The following is a 20,580-nucleotide window of genomic DNA, read 5'->3' as shown; positions in this document are numbered from 1 at the left end:
TGGGTAACTAAAATATTTTTGTTTCAATTAATAGTTGTAACACAATACTTAAAACTTGTGACAATGTATTTATTATTGTCATAAAATTTAATTGTTTGACAACTTAAATTTTTTATTAAAAAATTATTATCTAATTTTGTGATAATAAAGTAAATTCTTTAATTATATTATGAATAAGCAAAACAATTTATTTTACTTAGAATTCCTCTTATTTTTTTTAGGAGTCTCTGCCTCCATCGACCTCTAGGAGTCTTTTAGGGTTTGTGTAGTTATCTTCCGCCGCTGGAGCCGTCTAACCTCTCCAGAGGTCTAATATCGGAGTTGGGGGTGAGTTTTGGGGTGGCCGGATTCGGGATTAGGGGATAAGGGTTGAGCGAGCGGCGGAATCTATTCTTCCTCAGGATCATTTTCGTCGACTTCGTCCAGGGGTCAGGAGGCGATTCAAATCGGAAGACGGGAGCTGTGAGCCTTGGGTTAGCTGGAAGGCTGAGATTTCTGTACCGAATTGATTTGGGGGAAGATTCACAGAAGTGGGGAAATGGAGAACAGGGGAGGGCACGACAGCGTCGAAGGAGAAGAAGATGTTGGCATCGACTTGGGTCTGGTAGTGCCTGCGGAAGAGGGATCGAGAAGCAGCTTGTGTTTGGTTGAGAGGTTCATTTCAGCAGTGGTATTTTTAGACACGACTGATTGGAGTCCAAGTGAGATCAATGTTATCTACTGCAATCTACCAAAAGCAACTACATCTATCAAATGCGGCTAAGGCATCTCATTCTCCAGGTATTATACTTATAGAATTGTTGGAATCCCATACTGATTTCATCAGATATGGTCGACAAGCATTCAACTGTCTTGCTTTAGCTATTATCTATTATATGGTTGGGTTGGAAACTATTGCAGCTTTTATCGCCATTGTTCTGACCGTGCTTACAATTTATCCCATGGTTAAAACACAACTTAAATTTGATATAAAAATAAGATGAGAGGCTTAAGGTCATTACAGAGGCACTAACTAATATGAAGTTGGATACTTGGCAAACACATGTCGAGAATGTTATTAGTGGATTAAGAGAAGAACTTCATTACATATCAAAATTATTACTACAAAAAGCATACTATATGGTTTTGTTTTGGTCATTCCCTGTTCTGATACTAATAGTTACATTTTGGACATGTTATTTCCTCAGAATTTCACTCTCTGCTAGTAGCATATTTACATTCCTTGCGACTCCGATCATTGCCCAAAAACCAGTTAGGTTGATCCCAGAAGTTTTGAGGATCTTTATTGAAGCAAAGGTTTCACTAGATCGGATTCAGATGTTTCTTGAAGCGCCAGAAAAACAATGCTCTGTAGAATTACAGTAGCAAGGATCTCAATGAGTTCGTTTTTAGCCAGTCAAATGAAATTTTTTAGGATGCTAATCCCTCAGCAAAGCCTACATTAAGGAACATAACTTTGTGGTTCAAGAAGGTGAAAAGGTGGTTGTGTGCAGAGAAGTTGATTCTGGAAAATCAACCCTCTTAGCGGCAGTGCTTGGAGAAGTTCCTAAAATCAATAGAACAGTGGATGTATCACATGATAATTGTGTAGTTGAATGAGAATGAGAATGAGTATGAGTAGTCACATATGTTATGTGATAATGCCATATACATATATAATTTTATTAAATTAACTATACTCTAATTACGATTGGGAAGACTGAAGAGTTTCCTATTACGATTGGAGTGCATCAAGGTTCCGCACTAAGCCCATTTCTTTTTGCCATCTTTATGGATGAACTAACAAGTTCACTTCAAGATGGTATACCATGGTGCATGCTGTTTGCATATGATATTGTGTTGGTTGAGGAGACGAAAGAATGAGTGGAGATGAAGTTGGAACTATGGAGGCAAACTCTAGAATCTAGAGGCTTTAAGTTGAGTCGAAGTAAGACAGAATATTTGGAGTGTAAGTTTAGCGGCCGTAGGAGTAGGGAGGCAGGGACAATCATCCTAGATGGGAGAGTTGTTCAGGCCTCGGATTGCTTCCGGTATTTAGGATCTATTATCCAAACGGATGGAGAAGTAGATGGAGATGTTGCTCATAGGATTAAAGCTGGTTGGTCGAAGTGGAAGAGTGCTACGGGTTTCCTTTGTGATCCCGGCATGCCTAATAGATTGAAGGGAAAATCCTACCGAACGGCAATTAGACCAGCATTGTTATATGGTACGGAGTGTTGGGCAGTGAAACACTGCCACATCCATAAGATGTTGGTGGCGGAGATGCGTATGTTGAGATGGATGTGTGGTCACACGAGAAAGGACCGGGTGCGTAATGAAATAATTAGGACAAAAGTAGGGGTCACATCTATTGAGAATAAAATGAGAGAAAACCGACTAAGGTGGTTTGGCCATGTGAGACGTAGAGCGCTTGATGCGCCGGTTAGGAGAACCGAAGAGTGGCAAAGGGATGTAGTGGTGAGGGGTAGGGGAAGACCTAAGCAAACTTGGAGGAGGGTGATCGAGAGTGATATGAGTTTATTGGGAATTGAGGAAAATATGGTAGTGGATAGGACGGAGTGGAGGGAGCGAATCTGTGTCGCTAACACGACTTGATTTTCACGGTTTTATATGATGGTTCATGTTAGCCGACCCCGAATCATTTCGGGACTAAGGCTTTGTTGTTGTTGTTGTTGTTAACTATACTCTAATTATCCATTGAGTAAAGAAAAAAAAATCAAATGAGATGGCAGACCGCACTATTTCTGAAAACTTTCTCAAGAACTGGTATGATTCAGGCATTTAACATGCCCACGAATACAAATAACTTCATGGGACGACTTGATAATGCAATGTTGAACGCCATTTCTACAAATGGATTTGATGTTATGGCCTACACACCCTATTTCACTTCTATTATTAGAGTTAGGAAGACGCCTTCCACTGAGCGATTCTCGATCACAAGGATGACGTGGGATACGCTTCTCCATGGAGCTGGATTCAGATAAGACAATGATATTGAATGTTGGGCAATTCTTCAAGATGAAGGAACCAACTTCTGCTTAATCATGTAAACGGTAATTACATTACTTAATTATTCAGTTTTTTTAATTATTGTGGGAGTCATGGAGAGTGGAGAGTGAATTTCTTTTTTTATTTGTTTTATCATTTTTTTTAGTGATTTGAGTCCGTATGCAGAGGGCGAGCCTTGGCGCAATGGTAAAACGGTGTAGTCATGTGACCGAAGGTCACAGGTTCGAGCCTTAGGAGCGGCCTTTTGCCAAAAAAATTGGCAAGGAAAGGCTTGCCTCCAGTACACCCTTGTGGTGGGACCCCTCTTCGGACCCTCGCTTATCGGGGATGTCACATTGGGTGTTTGGGGTTAATTCGATGGAGGACCAAAAATAGATATTTTACAAATTTGGGATCTAAATCCCAAAGTTCCAGAATGTGTCGAGCATCTTCTTTCTTTGCTTTTCTTTTCTTTTTCTGTTTCTCTATATCTTCGTCGTTCTTGAACCGTTTCTCCACTGTTTCTTTGATTTAAGAAGATTCGACCGTCCGAATCACATGAAATTTAAAACATAGCATCCTTATGTATAGATCTAAGTCCTAACCAAAGAGTTTTTGAGTTTCGGAAGCGTTTGGGGGAAAACGTCTTAGACATGATTTAGAGGAGAATTGAACGAGTTGTTTTCTTCAATTATTAGTACCCAATGTAAGTAACTATCAACTATATTTTGAGTTTTTTATATATATATATATATAATTAAAGAATTTTCAGAAATTGACACCTAAGGGTTTATATAGGTAATTGTAAAATTTGGATTTTTCATGATTTTGCTTTTTATTGTGAAATTATGGTTCAAATGAAGCTATTGACTATGCTTCTATGTGAATTTCAGATTTTACTTGATTATGTTGATTTAAGGCTTAATTTGGTTGAATAACTTTGGAATTTTATTTGATTAAAGATTGATATTTTGGAGAATTGAAAAATTGTGAGCTTGATTATGATCAAGTGAAGTATATACATATATACATATATGTTTTTGGTTTCAATTTATATATATATTGAATAAAATGTTTGGTATCCATTAAGAGTAGTCCGGTTGGGTGGTTTTTGATTCTAAAGACCATATTTAGTGAGAAATATGGCCTGTGTACACAGTCTGAAGACCTATTGGGTATGGCAGCGAAGTGTTGGGTAAGACCATATGTGATAGTTAATGTTAAGAGATGTCTCGTATATGTGTTGTGATTTGAGATTAAATTATAAGGGGATGAACTCAATAATGGATACAATGTTCTTATGTTTTTGGTTTAATACCTTGATTATATTATGAACTTAAGTTTTGAGTATACTTTATAAGGTTTTGATTAAATCCTTTATAAATGTATATATGTAGCTATGTTAAGTAAAGTTGGTTTTTATAGCTGATAGTTTCTTATATTGAGATTTTTGTCTCATGTTTTCCAAATGTTTTTAATGTTTTGTTTTAGGCGAAGAAGTGCAAGGTACCGAGAGGGGTACTCGATCCTATGGCGAGGTTCGGTTACAGCTATGAGGTTCAAGTCGTCTCTAGGGTATTGCATCCATTTTGTTCATGTACATATATGTATAGTATATGTTTAAGGACACTTGTATAATTGGTTTTTGGTAGTGTTCTTTGGTTTGGTATGTATTATCTACATGTATATATATATAATTAAATGAAGTTGAGAACTTGTGAAATAGTGTGATATGGGTTATGAGCAGGGCTGGCCCTGAGCTTAGGCCCGGGGTGCACCGGCCTAGGGCCCAGAGCTGAAGGGGGCCCAAATTTTTTTTTTTACCCTTATAGACCTATAAAAAAAATAAATTATTTTAGATATAAATAGAGGGCCTATTTACAAAGAGGGCCTATTATTTATAGAAGCCCATTGACAAATACAAATTAAAAGGGCCTATTTAAATTTTATAGCTTACCTTTTAGACTCTCATATAAATTCTATTTCCTTTCCACCTGATCTTTCCATTGTGCACACGTAGTCTCTGTCGCTTCCCTTCCCAACATTCGTTATTCCTTCAAACCACGCCGCAACGATTCAATCTCAGCAACTTTAGCTATTGAGAAGGATATGTTAGGAGCTATTGATGTTGATGCTATCATTAATGATTTTGCATCTCAAAATGCTAGAAGAACCTGCTTCTTATGAGAAATTATATCTTGTTTTGCAGGTAAGACCGTAGGAGGCGATGATTTTTAGAAGAACAAGCGATGATTTTTAGAAGAATTTTGTATGATAAACGATGACAGTAGTAGAATAGTGATCCGAATGCAAAAAAAAATTAATATTTAAAAATCGATTTTTGAAGGATTTTATTATGTATAAATTTTTTATTATTAAAAGGGTCCCGATTACTTATTTTGCCTAGGGCCCCCAAATTCTCAGGACCGGCCCTGGTTATGAGTAAGTCATAACTTTGAGCAAGAGATATAGAGAATTATCTATATAGGTACTGCCGGAAAATTAGATTCGTACCTGAATCTTGTGATGCATTTTTCGACCAGATATAGGCCGAATCTGTCATGACGTCCTGAATGAAAGTTCTTTATTTTTGTCTTACGTTTCTTGGGGTTTTTTGAATCGCCTTAATCGGACTCCGTATGAAAAAGTTAGGCTGGAAACGATATATGTTGGTCATTTTAGCTTTAAACCAGAATTTGGTTTTTGATTTGATTTTTCTCCTTATTTGAGAGATACTACTACTGGTTTATATAATAAGTTAGTGGTAATGTCTCACCGTCTTATCTGATCTTATTTTAGGTCAGGTTTGACAGGGGACGCGTAATGCACCGGGCTGCCCCGCCCCTATTTGAGTCCGTATGCATTATACATATCTTATAAGTAAAAACAAAAGGATAAAAGATGAATAATTGAAAAAAAGTTAGCGATGCTCTAATACTCCTTTTACAATAAACAGCTCTTCAAATGTATTAAAATGACGAAATTTTAACAAGCTGGCGGTCAAAAAAGTTTGCATTTTCCTACCGAATTTATAAAATTGTCTCTCAATACCATAGAGGCAGCTCATCCATTGGCCGGAAGGCTAAAATCAGCCTTTCGAATTTAGAGTCCTAGCTCCGCCACGACCGGGTAGTGTCAGGTATCTGCGGATGCATTACGCATTTCCAATATGTCAATTTGCACATGAAAATATAAAGTATATTTGCATGTGCAATTATTTTATTTGGTTATCATAATGGATTAATAGATTTGAGATTGCCTAGACACTTGTTGGATAACACACCTCCCAATTAAAGTTTATTGTGTATACTAAAATGAAAACTCGATTTCGAAATCTATTTTTCTAAGCTATTGCAAAAACATATCTTTTCCATTTGAGATTGTTTCAAGTTGTAAGTTAAGTTTCAAGTTATCTAATAATATCTAATTAATTATTTTTTTGAGATTTTAATCCCAAAATAGATCCTTGTCTGTTTGATCACATACTATTTAAAATGTAATTTGTCTCTTAAAACATGCAACTTCATAGTGCTTATGATGTATTCTCGGAACTACTATTAGTGTAAGCAGTGTTCTGGTTGGGATGAGAGGTTCCTGAATTGAATTCGATAAATATTGTCTCTACAACTTATTGTAAGGTTGGTAATTATACCATTTATTGGCATTTGGCCTTAAGTGGGCTTTTCTTTTTCCTTCTTTCTTTCTTGGTAGTCAAGATATATCATATGATAATATTGTGTAGTTGAATGAGAATAAGTATGAGTATGAGTAGTCACGTATGTTATGTGATAATGCCTTATACATATATAATTTTATTAAATTAACTATACTCTAATTATCCATTGAGTAAAGAGAAAAAAATCAAATCAGATGCCAGACCGCATTCCTAACTTCTACCGAGTCCGAAACGTTCCCTAAGGGGAATTTACGCTTCTATTTCTGAAAACTTTGTCAAGAACCGATGTGGTTCAGACATTTAACATGCCCATAAATAGAAATAACTTCATGACACCACTTGATAACGCAGTGTTGAACGCAATTTCTACAAATGGATTTGACGTTATGGCCTACACACCCCATTTTACTTCTATTGTAAGAGTTATGAAGACGCCTTCCACTGAGAGATTCTCGATCACAGGGAGGATGTAGGATACGCTTCTCCATGGAGCTGGATTCCGACAAAATAATGATATTGAATGATGGGCAATGCTTCAAGATGAAGGAACAAACTTCTGCTTAATCATGCAAACGGTAATTACATTACTTAATTATTCTATTTTTTTAATTATTATGGGAGTCAAAAAGAGTGGAGAGTGAATTTCTTTTTTATTTGTTTTATCATTTTTTTGGGTGATTTGAGTCCGTATGCATTGTACATATCTTATATCTTATGTTTGGTTATTTTTAATAAATAGGTGGAAGATGAGGGACAGAATATTAACAGAGATGGTGAAGGAGATGAGGAAAACGAGGATGGTGAATGAGAAGAGTCTAGCCGGCATTAAAGTTGATTTTTATGTGCAGCAGTAGAACTGTTGCTGAATAAATTTTAATCATGTTTAAGAAGCATTTTATTACTTAGTTAAATATCTACGTATGGAATAAATATAAAATAAATTGATAATTATGGCTTTGGTAGCTAAATGACAATTTCCTTAACTTTGGTATCATCCATAAATGTTTAAAATTATGTGAGAATACCTTATAATGATTTTAATTAATTAGTCTTTCTTTCTTTTTTATGTCTTTTTCATTTCTGGTCAATTTATTTTTTCATGCTACTGCATAGTAATACATAAGTACATGGCATTTCTATTCTTGAACACATAACCTAATAAACACCTAAACATATTAATTTTATACCTCTAATACTCATAGTTATGTAATTAACACATCTAAACTTTTGTTGGTTTGGTACACTAAACATATATTTGAACCCATTGAATACCTAAACTTGTCCTTATTTACTGAAATGACATAAAATAAAATGTATTTAGGTGAAATTTGACTAGCCAATACCATATCAACTTTAATATCTGCCATGTCGAAGGTCTAAAATTAACAAATTTAGATTTATGATGGATCTATGTATAATTTCAGAGTATCAAATGTAAAAATATAAAAATGACTTTAGATCTAAAATTATATTAACCCCTATATTGATCTTTAATCTTGTAGCTTTTGGTACAAAAGTAGAAAGAATAGCAGTGGAGCTCACTTAAGAGCCCATTTATGTGATTTTTTTTTAATTTCAATACAATAGTAATAAGAGCATCAATAAAGGGTTAATTGGGAAAAATCTGAGGTGTTTTTTGGGAATCGGATCAGCATTCAGCGCCAAAACAGACTTGTCGGCATATTGGGCATTCGGCATGCGAGCTTACCTTTCAATTACCTTGGAGTTCCGCTCTTTCAGGGGGCCCCGAAGGCAAGGTTTTTGCAACCTTTAATGGATCGCTTTATTGCTAAATTCAATCTCTAGAAAGGACAAGTGCTTTCTCTATTGGGCTGACTCACTCTAATTAAATCTGCTTTAACGGGAGCTTTGATCCACTCATTCATGATTTACAGATGGTCTGCCTCGCTTATCACAAAAATTGATAAAGCCCTCCGGAATTTTCTTTGGAAGGAAAATAGGGATCAGCAGAAACTTTGCACTGTTGACTGGAGTATCTGTTGTCAACCCTTAGAGTGTGGTGGGTTGGGAATTAATAACATGGGTATGTTTAATTCAACACTTCTTGGGAAGTTCAGTTGGGAACTTTTAAAAGGCGACGACTTCATCCCTAAGCTTCTATTACTCGTTTTCACACGCATTCGGGCTTACCAAATCTATACATCTCAAACTCGTCGGTCTGGTCTTCCATGAGGAGGGTATATGAACAAATTAGAGAGGACATAGTGTGGTGGTTCGGAGATAACTCCCGGCTAAATTTCTTGACCGACTCGTGAATATCCCCGTATGTCGCTAATCAGCTCGACATTCCGCCTAAGAATCAGCACACTCTATTTGAGCCGATGAAAAATTACAGGCTGGATAACTCGTGGAATAACTTGGACCAGCTTCCCGAACACGACCAGACTCGTATTCTTCGGGTTCAGGGTAATCGGGATGGAACCGACACCTGCATTTGGAAACATTCCATGTCGGGAGAACTGACGACAAAATCCCTGTACAACTCGCTCTGCTCTGTTTCACCGGTGGTGCCCTGGAATAGCTTCATCTTAAATGCATTTGTCCCTCCTCGTCGTTCGTTTGCCTACTGGCTGGTAATTCATGTGAAAATATCAGTTCAGGTTAATCTTCAGGTATGAGGCTTCTCTCTTGCTTCGAGATGTGCCTTGTGTAATTGCGATATCGAGACTTTGGATCACCTTTTTTTTACGTGTTGGATTGCGAGACATCTTTGGGCGATGGTCTTTCATAACTTTGCTGTAACTCTCTGCTTTATGACTACATTTGAGGCTTTATTTAATGTAATTAGAGCGGTTCATTTCCGATCAAAGAAACTCAGCATGTGGAACCTGGTGACAGTTACTACGGTTTGGTATATTTGGCATATCAGGAACCTGGCTGTGTTTGAAAATGAACTCCCTTCAATCCAAGTTCTTATAAACCGCCTCTTCTTCCTCTTCCACGAGCCTAAATGGACCTCCTCTTCAACGCCTCTGGTCAAGCCACCTCCGGAACCGGACTTCATTATGGTGCGCTGGAGTTTGCCCCCAATAGGCTGGATTAAGGTAAACACCGATGGGTCTGCGGAGGGTGCTCCTAGCATCGCTGGTGCTGGCGGGATTTTCAGGGCTATTTCGCCTTTCACATTGTCGAATCTTATGCTCATACGGCTGAGCTGATGGCGATCGTCTTTGCTATTGAAGCTGCTTGGGAAAGAGGTTGGCACAATTTGTGGATTGAATCTGACTCGGCATATGCGGTTAAGTTGCTAAGTGAAAAATTTACTGCGGTTCCATGGAGGATTAAGCAAGAATGGTTAAGTTTCTTATCACGTTGCTCGTCTATGAACTGCAGAATCACTCATATCTACAGGGAAGGTAATCAAGCTGCGGATCATCTTGCCTGTTTTGGCAAATCTGCGTCAGCGCTCCACTGGTGGCATTCTGCGCCTTATTTTTGCCAATCTCATGTTTTCGATGACCTTTGTAACGTTGCTCATATTCATTTCCTTTAATTTTCTCCCTCTTTTGTAATTTTCTATTTTTTATTAATAATATTCAGGGTTGGTTAAGTGCGATAGGGGTGCCAACTTAGTTGGGATGTCTAACCTCTTAATCGCGCCTTAATCTTTCATTAAAAAAAAGGCATCAATAAAGAAAAGAGTGAACATATAGAATGTTTCACTAAAAAAGATACAACAATCATATTCAATCAATCAAAAGTCACCAAAAATCTTTTAGAGTCTGTTTGCTATGACGTAATGCAAAATAATGTAATAACAATTGCAATGCAATCAAACTTCTAATGCAATGGCATAAAACAGTGATTCCATTAACATGTTTTGTTGACAAATTAAAACAAAATGATAAATGTAATTACCATTACAATACTTAGATTTTTTTTTTTTTTTTGATAGATAATACTTAGATTTGTTTAGTTGAATATAATCATAAAATTTTATTTGCATAATTAAAATTAACGAAAAAAATGAAAACGGAAAACACGAAAAACATGGAAAAAAATGCGATAAACAAAAAAAACACAAAAACCATGAAAAATGTTAGATTAAAAGATGAGAATAGGAATTACGAATTTCTTTCCAACCGTATGAAATATTTTTTTTAGCTTGTTGATGATGATAGTTCTGTTTATGGTAGATGTAAATATTTGTTTTAATATCAATTTCATTATTCTCCTATGAATTTTTTTGAATTTTAGATGTAAAGTTTCGTCAGTTCACATAAATTTTAGAAGTGTGTTTAGAATTCAATGGACTATTACAATATTTATGTTTATTTAGTTAAATATAAATAATGTGGCCATTAATTTCCATTAGCGGTAACAATTCAAAGAGTGTATATGCATACATAATGTTTGTGGATGTAAAGAATGTTAGTTATTAATTTAGTTTTTGTTTATGTTTTCTTTGGATTGGATTGCATCTCAGTCTATTGCAATTTCCGTATTTTTTGTGCTTTTTGTTATTTGTGTTTTCATGTTTTTCCCATTTTCCGATTTTTCTATTCTTCGTGTTTTTTAATTTTCAAGTTTTTTTTTTTCATTTTTCATTTCTTTTCTAGTTTTGTGTTTTATTGTTTAATAAGAATTTGTGCATAATAAGTATTAATTAAAAATGGAAAAGCTAGTGGTAATAAAGATTCATGTCTATTCTACATAACTAATCCAAACATAGTAACAAGCCTCTATTGTAATGGGCATTCCATCGCTATGTTCATTACGGCGTACCAAAACGGGACCTTAATTCAATAGGGTTGATAGCTTCGAGAGAAACTACTTGGTGCTGCTTCTAGAAAACAATTAAGCATCCTTCGTTCATTCAAAAAAAAAAAAATTAAGCATCCTTCGCACCAACAAAGGGCTATTTAATAGCTCGCCCTCATGTATCCTATTCCTATCCTATAAATGTTTCCTCTCAACTTATTTACATGATGTTGGAGATCTGTGAACATCAGCAGCCCCGTAACTTCGCAATTCAAATCCAAAGTATTGGATGTTTTTCCCCTTCTGCCCCTGCAAAAGTGCAGGTTGATCATTCGAAATTAATATTATCGAAGCAACCAAGTGGCTTATGCCATGATCATTAACGAACAGTATCAGCATGCAATGCAACGGATTGGTATATGATTATGGTTTGAGAGAAAAAAAACTAATGAATTTGCTAGCCAATTCTTTTGCTTACCCACCTACTTCACGATCCAAAATAGAGATGTTTGGGGAAAAATAATGGCCGATAAGAGTAAGAACGTGTTTACTGATTCACACAATCTCAATACACCGACAAGGATACCACCATGTAAGTTGCGGATAAACGTTTAGACATGCCTATTCATTAGGTTTCAATGGATGAATCTAACATTCTATATGTGTGGAATGCTCAGGCTATGCCATTATCAACATCATAGCACCATAAAAACAATGAACTGATTCTGATCATATGAACGAACTTATTTCGCTTTTGGCACAATCCAGCTATAAGCCAGACCCAGACATGACTCAGAAAAACACACACATACACTATATATCCTAGTGATTTCTTTTACTACAAAAAATTAATAAATCAAAATATGGACATAAGTGGACAAGATCTATAAGGAACAGGAGTGATAGGCCTGGCTTCATATATATACCCAGCATCAGTAAAAATTCAGCCCACGTTTACTTACATGCAGTACGTCAAATCTACAGGTCACTGTAATTGCGCCAAACAGCACGAAATTCTTCACGAAATGTGTTTAGACGTGCTTTCAGATTAGGAGTTCTAAAGCTTGCACGAAAAATAAGTGAGAAGTCTACGAAAGAAACCAACCAAGAAGCCCAAAGGCAAGTGCCCATAGCACAGTCAAGAGACCACATGAGACATGCCAAAGGATGAAACTTGCTACAAAATGAGTAGGAAAAAAAAGTTAATGGTGATGCAATCAGTTAAATTTTAAAACAAATTCCATATAGGCTAGCAAACAAAATGGTCAGTTCACACTGCTTTATAAGAAATCAGTTTTAAGGTAAGCACTTACTAGAAGAGAATATCAGGACAAATACCCAACAGGGCCGACCACATATATGAATTGCCCTTTTAGCAGATGGGACGTCCATGAATAATAGGTCTGACAACAAAAATAAAAATGAAAAGGAATGGTAGATACTCAACAAACAAAGCAGATAAGGACTTACGAAAGAGGAGGTCTCAGCTTAGGAGCTAAACGTGGAGAAATTTGCCTCATAGTTCTTGTTACCTTCTCACTAAAAGTACCTGCAAAGCTGCACGAAAAACACTCAGCAACCTTAAGTGGAGGAAATATCAGCACAGCTACAGCAATAAGGAAAGAAGTAAGGTAATCATGAGAAATAGAGACAAGGAAAAAATTTGCTCATATGGTTATTGAGAAAATTATATTTTACCTCATCGTACAAACAGTCCAATTTTGTCATGTTGCAGAAACTTTAGCTTAATTTTAACCTCCTGATATAAAGAATAATTCAATTTTACCCTTTTCTAAGTAACACCTGATGAAAACTAGCAACGAAATTCCTTAGAAAAGGATAAAACTGAGCTAAGATTTCAACCATGGGGGGAAATTGAGTTGTTCGGTAACGGTCCAATTTTGTCCCTATTGTAGAAACTTTAACTCAATTTTAACCTCATAATATAAAACCTAGTTCAATTTTAGCCATTTCTAAGTAAATACTGACAAAAACTAGTGATGGATTTCCTTTTAAGCTAAGATTTCTACCATGGGCAAAATTGAGTAGTTTTACGACGAAGGCAAAATTGAATTTCCGCAATAACCTTGGTGCAAAGGGCTGTGCATAATGCGGTTAAAACCGCAAAACCGAACTGAACCACATTGAAATTCAGTTTTCGGTTCGGTTTTATCATGTTCGGTTCGGAATCGGTTTACCTTTTTAAAGAATATCGGTATTCAGTTCGATTCGGTTCGGTTTTACAAAAAGTAGTTAAAAACCGAACCGAACCGATTATATATACTTTATATGTATTAGTTTTTACAAATATTAAATATATCTTTACGATTTACGGTGCCTTCTATGGTTATTTTGTTTTTGACAAAGTACTATTACTCGGTGTATTTTCACCATTGGATGATGGAGCATAAAATTAATCTAATGGTGAAAATACACAAAGTAACACTTACTTTGTAAAAAACAAAGTAAGCATAGCGTTTACCTACGATTTATACATGATATAATTTCAAAACATATTTCAAAAAAAAAATAAGAACTATTAAACATTGAATATATATGTATATTTTCTAAGAACCTAGAGTTCCTCAACTCTTTCTATTCCCAACCCAACCATTAATATCAAAAACCAATTAGAACTCTTATTTAAAAAAAAAAAAGAAAAGACTTGTCATCTTCCTCTCTCTTTTCAAAATTTTCCACTTCGCAGTCCCTTCCTCTTTCTGTAATACATATCTCACATAAATGCACAACCCTAGTTTCCAGGCATTCGAATTATTATTTGGGATACTTACTAATCTGACCCAATCAAGGATCCCAATTTACATATTTAACCCACCTTACCTAAAAGTTACCAAATTAGACACTTTCATCCATTTTGGACAAAACTAACCTCGATATTCTTCTTCTTCTTCCTCCTCCGCTTCATCCGCTTCTTGTTCTTCTTCTTCCTCCTCCGCTTCATCTGCTTCTTGTTCTTGTTCTTCTTGTTCTTCTTCTCCTTCTTCGTTTCAACTTCTTCATCTTCTTCAATTTCTTATACCAATCGTTAGCGATTTTTGACATATTATGTTCAATTTCCCGTACAAATGGTATATTTTTTGCTTATACGTTTGCTTTTCTCGTTGGTTTTGCCTATTTCTTAATCTTTAATAGTATCGTTTCTATTTCCTCTATTTTCATAATTTTTTTTCATTTTCGTCCATTGTTGTCGCATTTCGTCACAAATGCGACAAGAACTGTCGTATTTCGTCGCAAATGCGACAAGAACTGTCGCATTTTTTAATGCGACAACTCTTGTCGCATTTGCGACGAAATGCGACAGTTCTTGTCGCATTTGTGACGAAATGCGATAATTTCGTAACAAATGCGACAGCAATGGAGGAAAATGGAAAAAATTATGGAAAAATAGAGGAAATTGAAACGATACCATTACAGATGATGAAAGAGGGAAAACCAACAAGAAAAGCAAGCGTATAAGCAAAAAATATACCATTTGTACGGGAAATTGAACATAATATGTCAAAAATCTCAAAAATCGCTAACGATTGGTATCAGAAATCGAAGAAGATGAACTGAAGAAGAAGTTGAAACAGAGAAGAAGAAGAAGAAGAAGAAGCGGAGGAGGAGGAGGAGGAAGAAGAAGAAGAAGAAGATCGATTCATCAAATAGAACTAAGGTTAGTTTTGTCCAAAATGGGCGAAAATGTCTAATTTGGTAACTTTGAGGCAATGTGGGTTAGATATGTAAATTGGGGTCCTTGATTGGGTCAGATTAGTAATTATCCCTTATTATTTTTATGTTATTAAAATAGCTTCATAATAACTTGATTATAATTATGTTCTTTCGATCTCTCACTAATTCAGTTCACTGCTGCTGCCCACCGTCATCTGAGTTTCAAATTTACTTTTCACTGCTTAGTTTTCTTTCACTTTCTAGAAATGAATCTCTTGATGTTGTTTCTTCGTTTCATTTTAATGGATTGTGTTCTGTTTCATCTTGCATCGATTGTTTTAAATGTATTTAAATTGTAATCTTATAATAGCATAACATTACATTTCTATATACATTATATATATGGATGATAAGCTAGAATGATAGATGAATTTATAAATTCGGTTCGGTGTATTTTCGGTTTATATTTTTTTCGGTTTTAGATCGGTTTGATTTTTTTTAGTAATTCGGTATTCGGTTAATTCGGTTTGGTTCGGTTCGGTTCGGTTTTGTACCGATACACAGCCCTAGGTGCAACGGTAAACGTTGTTGTCGTGTGATCAAGAGGTCACCGGTTCGAATCTTAGGAGCGGTCTCTTGCCAAATAAATTGGCAGGGGAAGGCTTGGCCCGGTGCACCCTTGTGGTGGAACACCTCCCCGGACCTTCGCTCAGCGGGGACGCGTAGTGCAAAGGGGTGATCAATGACACATTTGAAAGTGAGAGTTTGAGACTGAATTCGAGGAAAAAATTCAACTGGATGATAAGATGACAACAATACCAGTAAGACCTTGATTTCAGTTGCCCCACTACTCTGCTGACCTCCATTACAAGAGTAAAAGGGAAGCCAAATTAGCTACAATACCTTATTCTGACTCTCCTTCATTTCAAATGTTCAATTGTTAATTTCCTTAACCATTCTAAATTTTTAGCCACTATTTTGTGTTCAAATATAATATATAAAATTTACAACTTCAAAGCCTAGCATTGAAGCTATCAACATATTAGTTGTATATGTCATCAAGTGCAAAAACTAAGTCAATATTCTCACAGCCTCTTACATGCACTGCACACATGTAAGTACACATGCTGACTTCACTGTCATTCTCAGCTTATACCACAATTTCCAATCTCTTTCGCTTGAATGCCTCATTACCAATCCATTTGGATCTGGATGAGTAATAGGATATTTTGAGATAGAGCTTTTTTTTTTATCTCTAATTGTGTAACACTTGAAATTAAAAAAATAAATAAATAAACACCACTTCAAAATTTCAGTTATATTAAAAAAATCACTTAATTAGATAAGTCAGTAATCTATCTTTAAATTTTAAGCTCAACATTATCAATGAAGATATTTCAAAGTGACTTGTATACTCGTAAAATATATTATGTTTATCACTTTTCATAAAAATTCGAAAAGCTATGTTTTATATCCTTATGTTTATTACTTTATTTTCAACACTTAAAAATTTATCATTTGACATTTTTCAACAGTTATAATATTTAGCAATTGAAATTTAGTTTTTCGTTTTTCAGCTCTTAATTTTCATTTATATATAATCCATATACACACACTCACACACACACTGAAAATATGCCAGTTGTATTGTCTATGTTGCATGTACATTCCTCTTTAGTAGCTTTTCTGAGTGTCATGTCCGTGTCCATATCCTATCCGTTTTCATTTCAAGGTTAATTTATGAACGTTATGTTTTAGAAATAACGTTTCCCGTGTCCATCTTAATGTAAGTGTCCGTTCAACATAGGATATTATGTGAACCAAGTTCCTTCTTTCAAAGAGCTCCCAGGTCTTTTTCTATTTCCCATCCTTGTTGATATCACAGGTTAACAATATCTTGAAGTTCTATAAAACCTAAAATACTCCGTTCATAGATAGATCATTAGATCCCAGAAATTTACCTACATTACATTAAGCTTCTTTGGAGTCCTAAATATTTGGTTTCTTCAACTACAATAAGAATTTTCAACATACAAACAAAATAGCAGTAAAATACTTCATTTCATAATTACGTCTTACTAATCAAAATTTCCACACATCAATTTCTACATCTTGTTCATTTTAAATCAATAATGCAAATTAAGGATACACACAAACAAATCAAAGGGGAGGAAATTAAAAGAATGATCTAAAGAAACTTGCCTATCATTCATAAAAGCAATGCTAAGTCTTGATAAGAGAGCAGCCACTATAGCAAGTGATCGTCTAAGGAAACCCCGTCCTGTATCACAATATGCCGTTAATCTTTTCACAAATAATAGAAACTAGCACTTAAAGAGCAACGTATGCTTACCAAGAAGGAAAATGATCATAATGAAGTAGTTTGTCCGATAGCTGTAAAGCAAGTAGTATAGGTCAAGGTTAAAACTTAGCTAGGGAAAATAGATATACTGTGATTCAATCAATGAGGAAATATGGCTTTTATGATCCACAATCAACATTTCAATCACGCGTCACCATGAACCAGCAAGAAGAAATAGTTGCATAAAAATTACATCACCAACCAACTAATCGAATCGCACATTCATCCAGCTGTACACTGTAATATGCATTAAAAGCCTATAATAGACTTATTAGTTATCAAATTGACATGCTATGTTCCGATGAACAAAACCCCGCGTAATGGTTAGATACGTAAATAATCATATTATTTAAGAAAATTCTATTGTTTAGAAAATAGATTATTTTCTTATTATTCCCTTGATTGTAGGCTTAATTGTAGGCTTATTTATACATGACTCCAGACCCAGCACATGGCCGCCATCAAACGGATACTTCGATATATTAAGGGGACTCTTGATTTTGGGCTTACACTTACTACATCTTCTATTGATTCTTTAGTCTCTTATATTGATGATGCTGATTGGGGCAGCTGTCCTGACACTCGGCGATCCACATCAGGCTATTATGCTTTTTTTGATGTAATTTCATTTCTTGGTTAGCAAAACGCCAATCTACTCTCTCTCGCTCTAGAAGCTGAGTATCGAGGGGTAACTAATGTTGTCTCTGAAACTTGCTGGATTTGAAATCTTCTCCTTAGAGCTCCAAACACATAGAGATGAATATTCATTTTGTGCGTGAAAAGGTTGCCAGAGACGAAGTACGAGTTCTTCATGTTCCTTCCCGACATCAAATAGCCGATATTTTTATCAAAGGTCTACCACAGATTCTTTTTGACGACATCAGATCTAGTCTCAACGTTCGACTCCGCTTCTCCTCCACTTCGACTGCGAGGTGTGTTAGATATGTGAATAATCCTATTATTTAGGAAAATACTATTGTTTAAGAAATAGATTATTTTCTTATTATTCACTTGATTGTAGGTTTAATTGTATATGGTGTTGTGTATATAAACTCTTCTTTATCAATGAATACCTCAACGGTTCCAATTATAACAATAATGTATCCGAAGCAAAGTCCTATGTTTTGTCTTACCATTTCTGAGAAACAAAGGGGAACTTAATCTAGTGTAAGCAAAGAAAAAAGAGATTCAAGAATGCCTCCTAGCAGATTATAAGACAAATAGCATAAAATTCAGATTGCGATACAAATAGGAATGAAGAAACGCACTAGTAAAGATTGCATTTAAGGCGGTTGTCCCATTTACCAGATGATTTAGGGACGGTGAATCTTGAGAAAAATTCGGAGAAAGGTCGAGGTCGCGATTACCAGTCTACCTCGGGAAGTGCATCGATCAGATCTTCTGCTGTTACGTTACCCCAACCCATAGCAGTCTCTAGGCTGTGAGGAACTTCAGAAACGATTGGCAACAAACAGAAGGAGGTCGAAGAAGAAGAAATCAGGAAATTAAAGGGAAATGAGTAGGATTTTCTGGAAGTCTGCGTCTACCTCTCTGAGGTTATGGAAATTGCTTTGGTTGTTTGCTATTCGAAGATAACAATGATAAGTAACAAGCGAAGAAAACACGATGATTAACTCAAAATGTAGAAAATATATATATATCCGAGCCCAGGTTCGAACTGGGAACCTTACAGTGTGTAATGACCAGGATGATAACCAACTACACCACCCCAACTTCAATGGAAAACTGTGTACCTATAAATACTAGAGCTGTCAAAATGAGTTATAACCCATTTATTGACCCATTTAACCCATCATTTAAATAGGTTAGGATTGACCATTTTATGGACTGGGTCATAAAGAGGTTGAGTCATTTAACCCATATAATAAAAGGGTTGAATAGGTTTTTGGCAGAGTCAACCCAATAACCCATTAGTTTTTTTTTTTTTTTTCTTGAATCACCAATTACTTTCTTATTCATCTTAAAACAACCACAAATACTTATTCTTTAATATTAGTAGATTTGAATTATTGAATGAAATTTGAATTATTCCTCCACTAAATTAGAATTATTCTCTTCATATTATTCTTTTCATACTTATTCTTTAATATTAGTAGATTTTTCAATTGATTATATATAGTTTCCTTTGAAATAATATATTTATTTATTTATAAAATGTGAGGATGTGAGGCTGTGACGACAACCCAATAAATAATTTCATCAAAACATTCATTTATTTAATAATTAATAAATATATATTTTTTATTTCTCATACAAAACGTCTAAAACAAAAAATAATATTCTCTAATTCCACGAAATATTAAATTATATATATTCTCAAAAGAAAACTTATAAAATTAAGGGTTAATTTAAAAAAACACATGGTTTCATAGATCAGAAATTCTAAAATTCAATAAGTTTCTAGAATTTAAAATTCCGAAATTCTAGAATTTTTTAGAATTTCATAGCTCTGGAATTTTTGAAATTTCATATTTCAAAAATTTTGGAATTTCAAAAATTATAGAATTTCAAAAATTCTTGAATTCCAGAATCTGAAGAATTCTGGAATTCCATAATCTAAAGAATTCTAGAATTCCAAAATCTGAAGAATTCTGCAATTCTAGTATCTGAAGAATTCCAAAATCTAGAAATTCTAGAATTTCAAAAATTATGAAATTCTAGAATATGAAAATTCTGAAATTCTAGAATTTCAAAAATTCTGAAATTTCAGAATATCTGGAATTTCTGAATTTTTGAATTTTTGAAATTCTGGAATTTCAGAAATTCCAAATATTCTGAAATTCCAGAAATTTTGGAATTTTGAAAAATTCTAGAAATTTTGGAATTTTGAAAAATTCTAGAATTTCAGAATCTGAAGAATTGAAATTCTAGAATTTCAAAAATTCTGAAATTCCAGAATATGAAAATTCTGGAAGTTCAAAAATTCTAAAATTTTAAAAATTCTAGAATTTCGAAAATTCTGAAATTCCAAAATCTGAAATTTCAGAATCTGGAATATCAAAAATTCTAAAATTTCAGAAATTCCAGATATTCTGAAATTCTAGAATTTTTCAACCCTAGCCTTTTGCTTTCACCAATACCCAGGGTAACCCCCCCTACCCGAGCAGAACTTAGCTCAATACGGGCGGATACAATG

The 20,580-nt window shown here is 34.8% G+C and overlaps 1 long non-coding RNA gene and 1 pseudogene across 1 annotated transcript; one reads left to right on the top strand and one right to left on the bottom strand.

The window, feature by feature from the left end:
* The first annotated feature begins 215 nt into the window (after positions 1 to 215).
* LOC136206961 (uncharacterized) lies at positions 216 to 4,707 on the top strand. The gene is made up of 2 exons (XR_010676493.1): positions 216 to 780; positions 4,483 to 4,707. It is a non-coding gene; the product is annotated as an uncharacterized lncRNA (long non-coding RNA).
* Positions 4,708 to 12,367: 7,660 nt separating this feature from the next.
* On the bottom strand, positions 12,368 to 18,849 carry LOC136207100 (PRA1 family protein A1-like; annotated as a pseudogene).
* Between the last annotated feature and the right edge of the window lie 1,731 nt (positions 18,850 to 20,580).

Source organism: Euphorbia lathyris, chromosome 9 (assembly GCF_963576675.1).
Source record: "Euphorbia lathyris chromosome 9, ddEupLath1.1, whole genome shotgun sequence".
NCBI classification, from domain to species: Eukaryota; Viridiplantae; Streptophyta; class Magnoliopsida; order Malpighiales; family Euphorbiaceae; genus Euphorbia; species Euphorbia lathyris.
The sequence above is the reverse complement of the archived record's forward strand: the minus strand, read 5'-3'. Positions and strand labels throughout refer to the sequence as shown.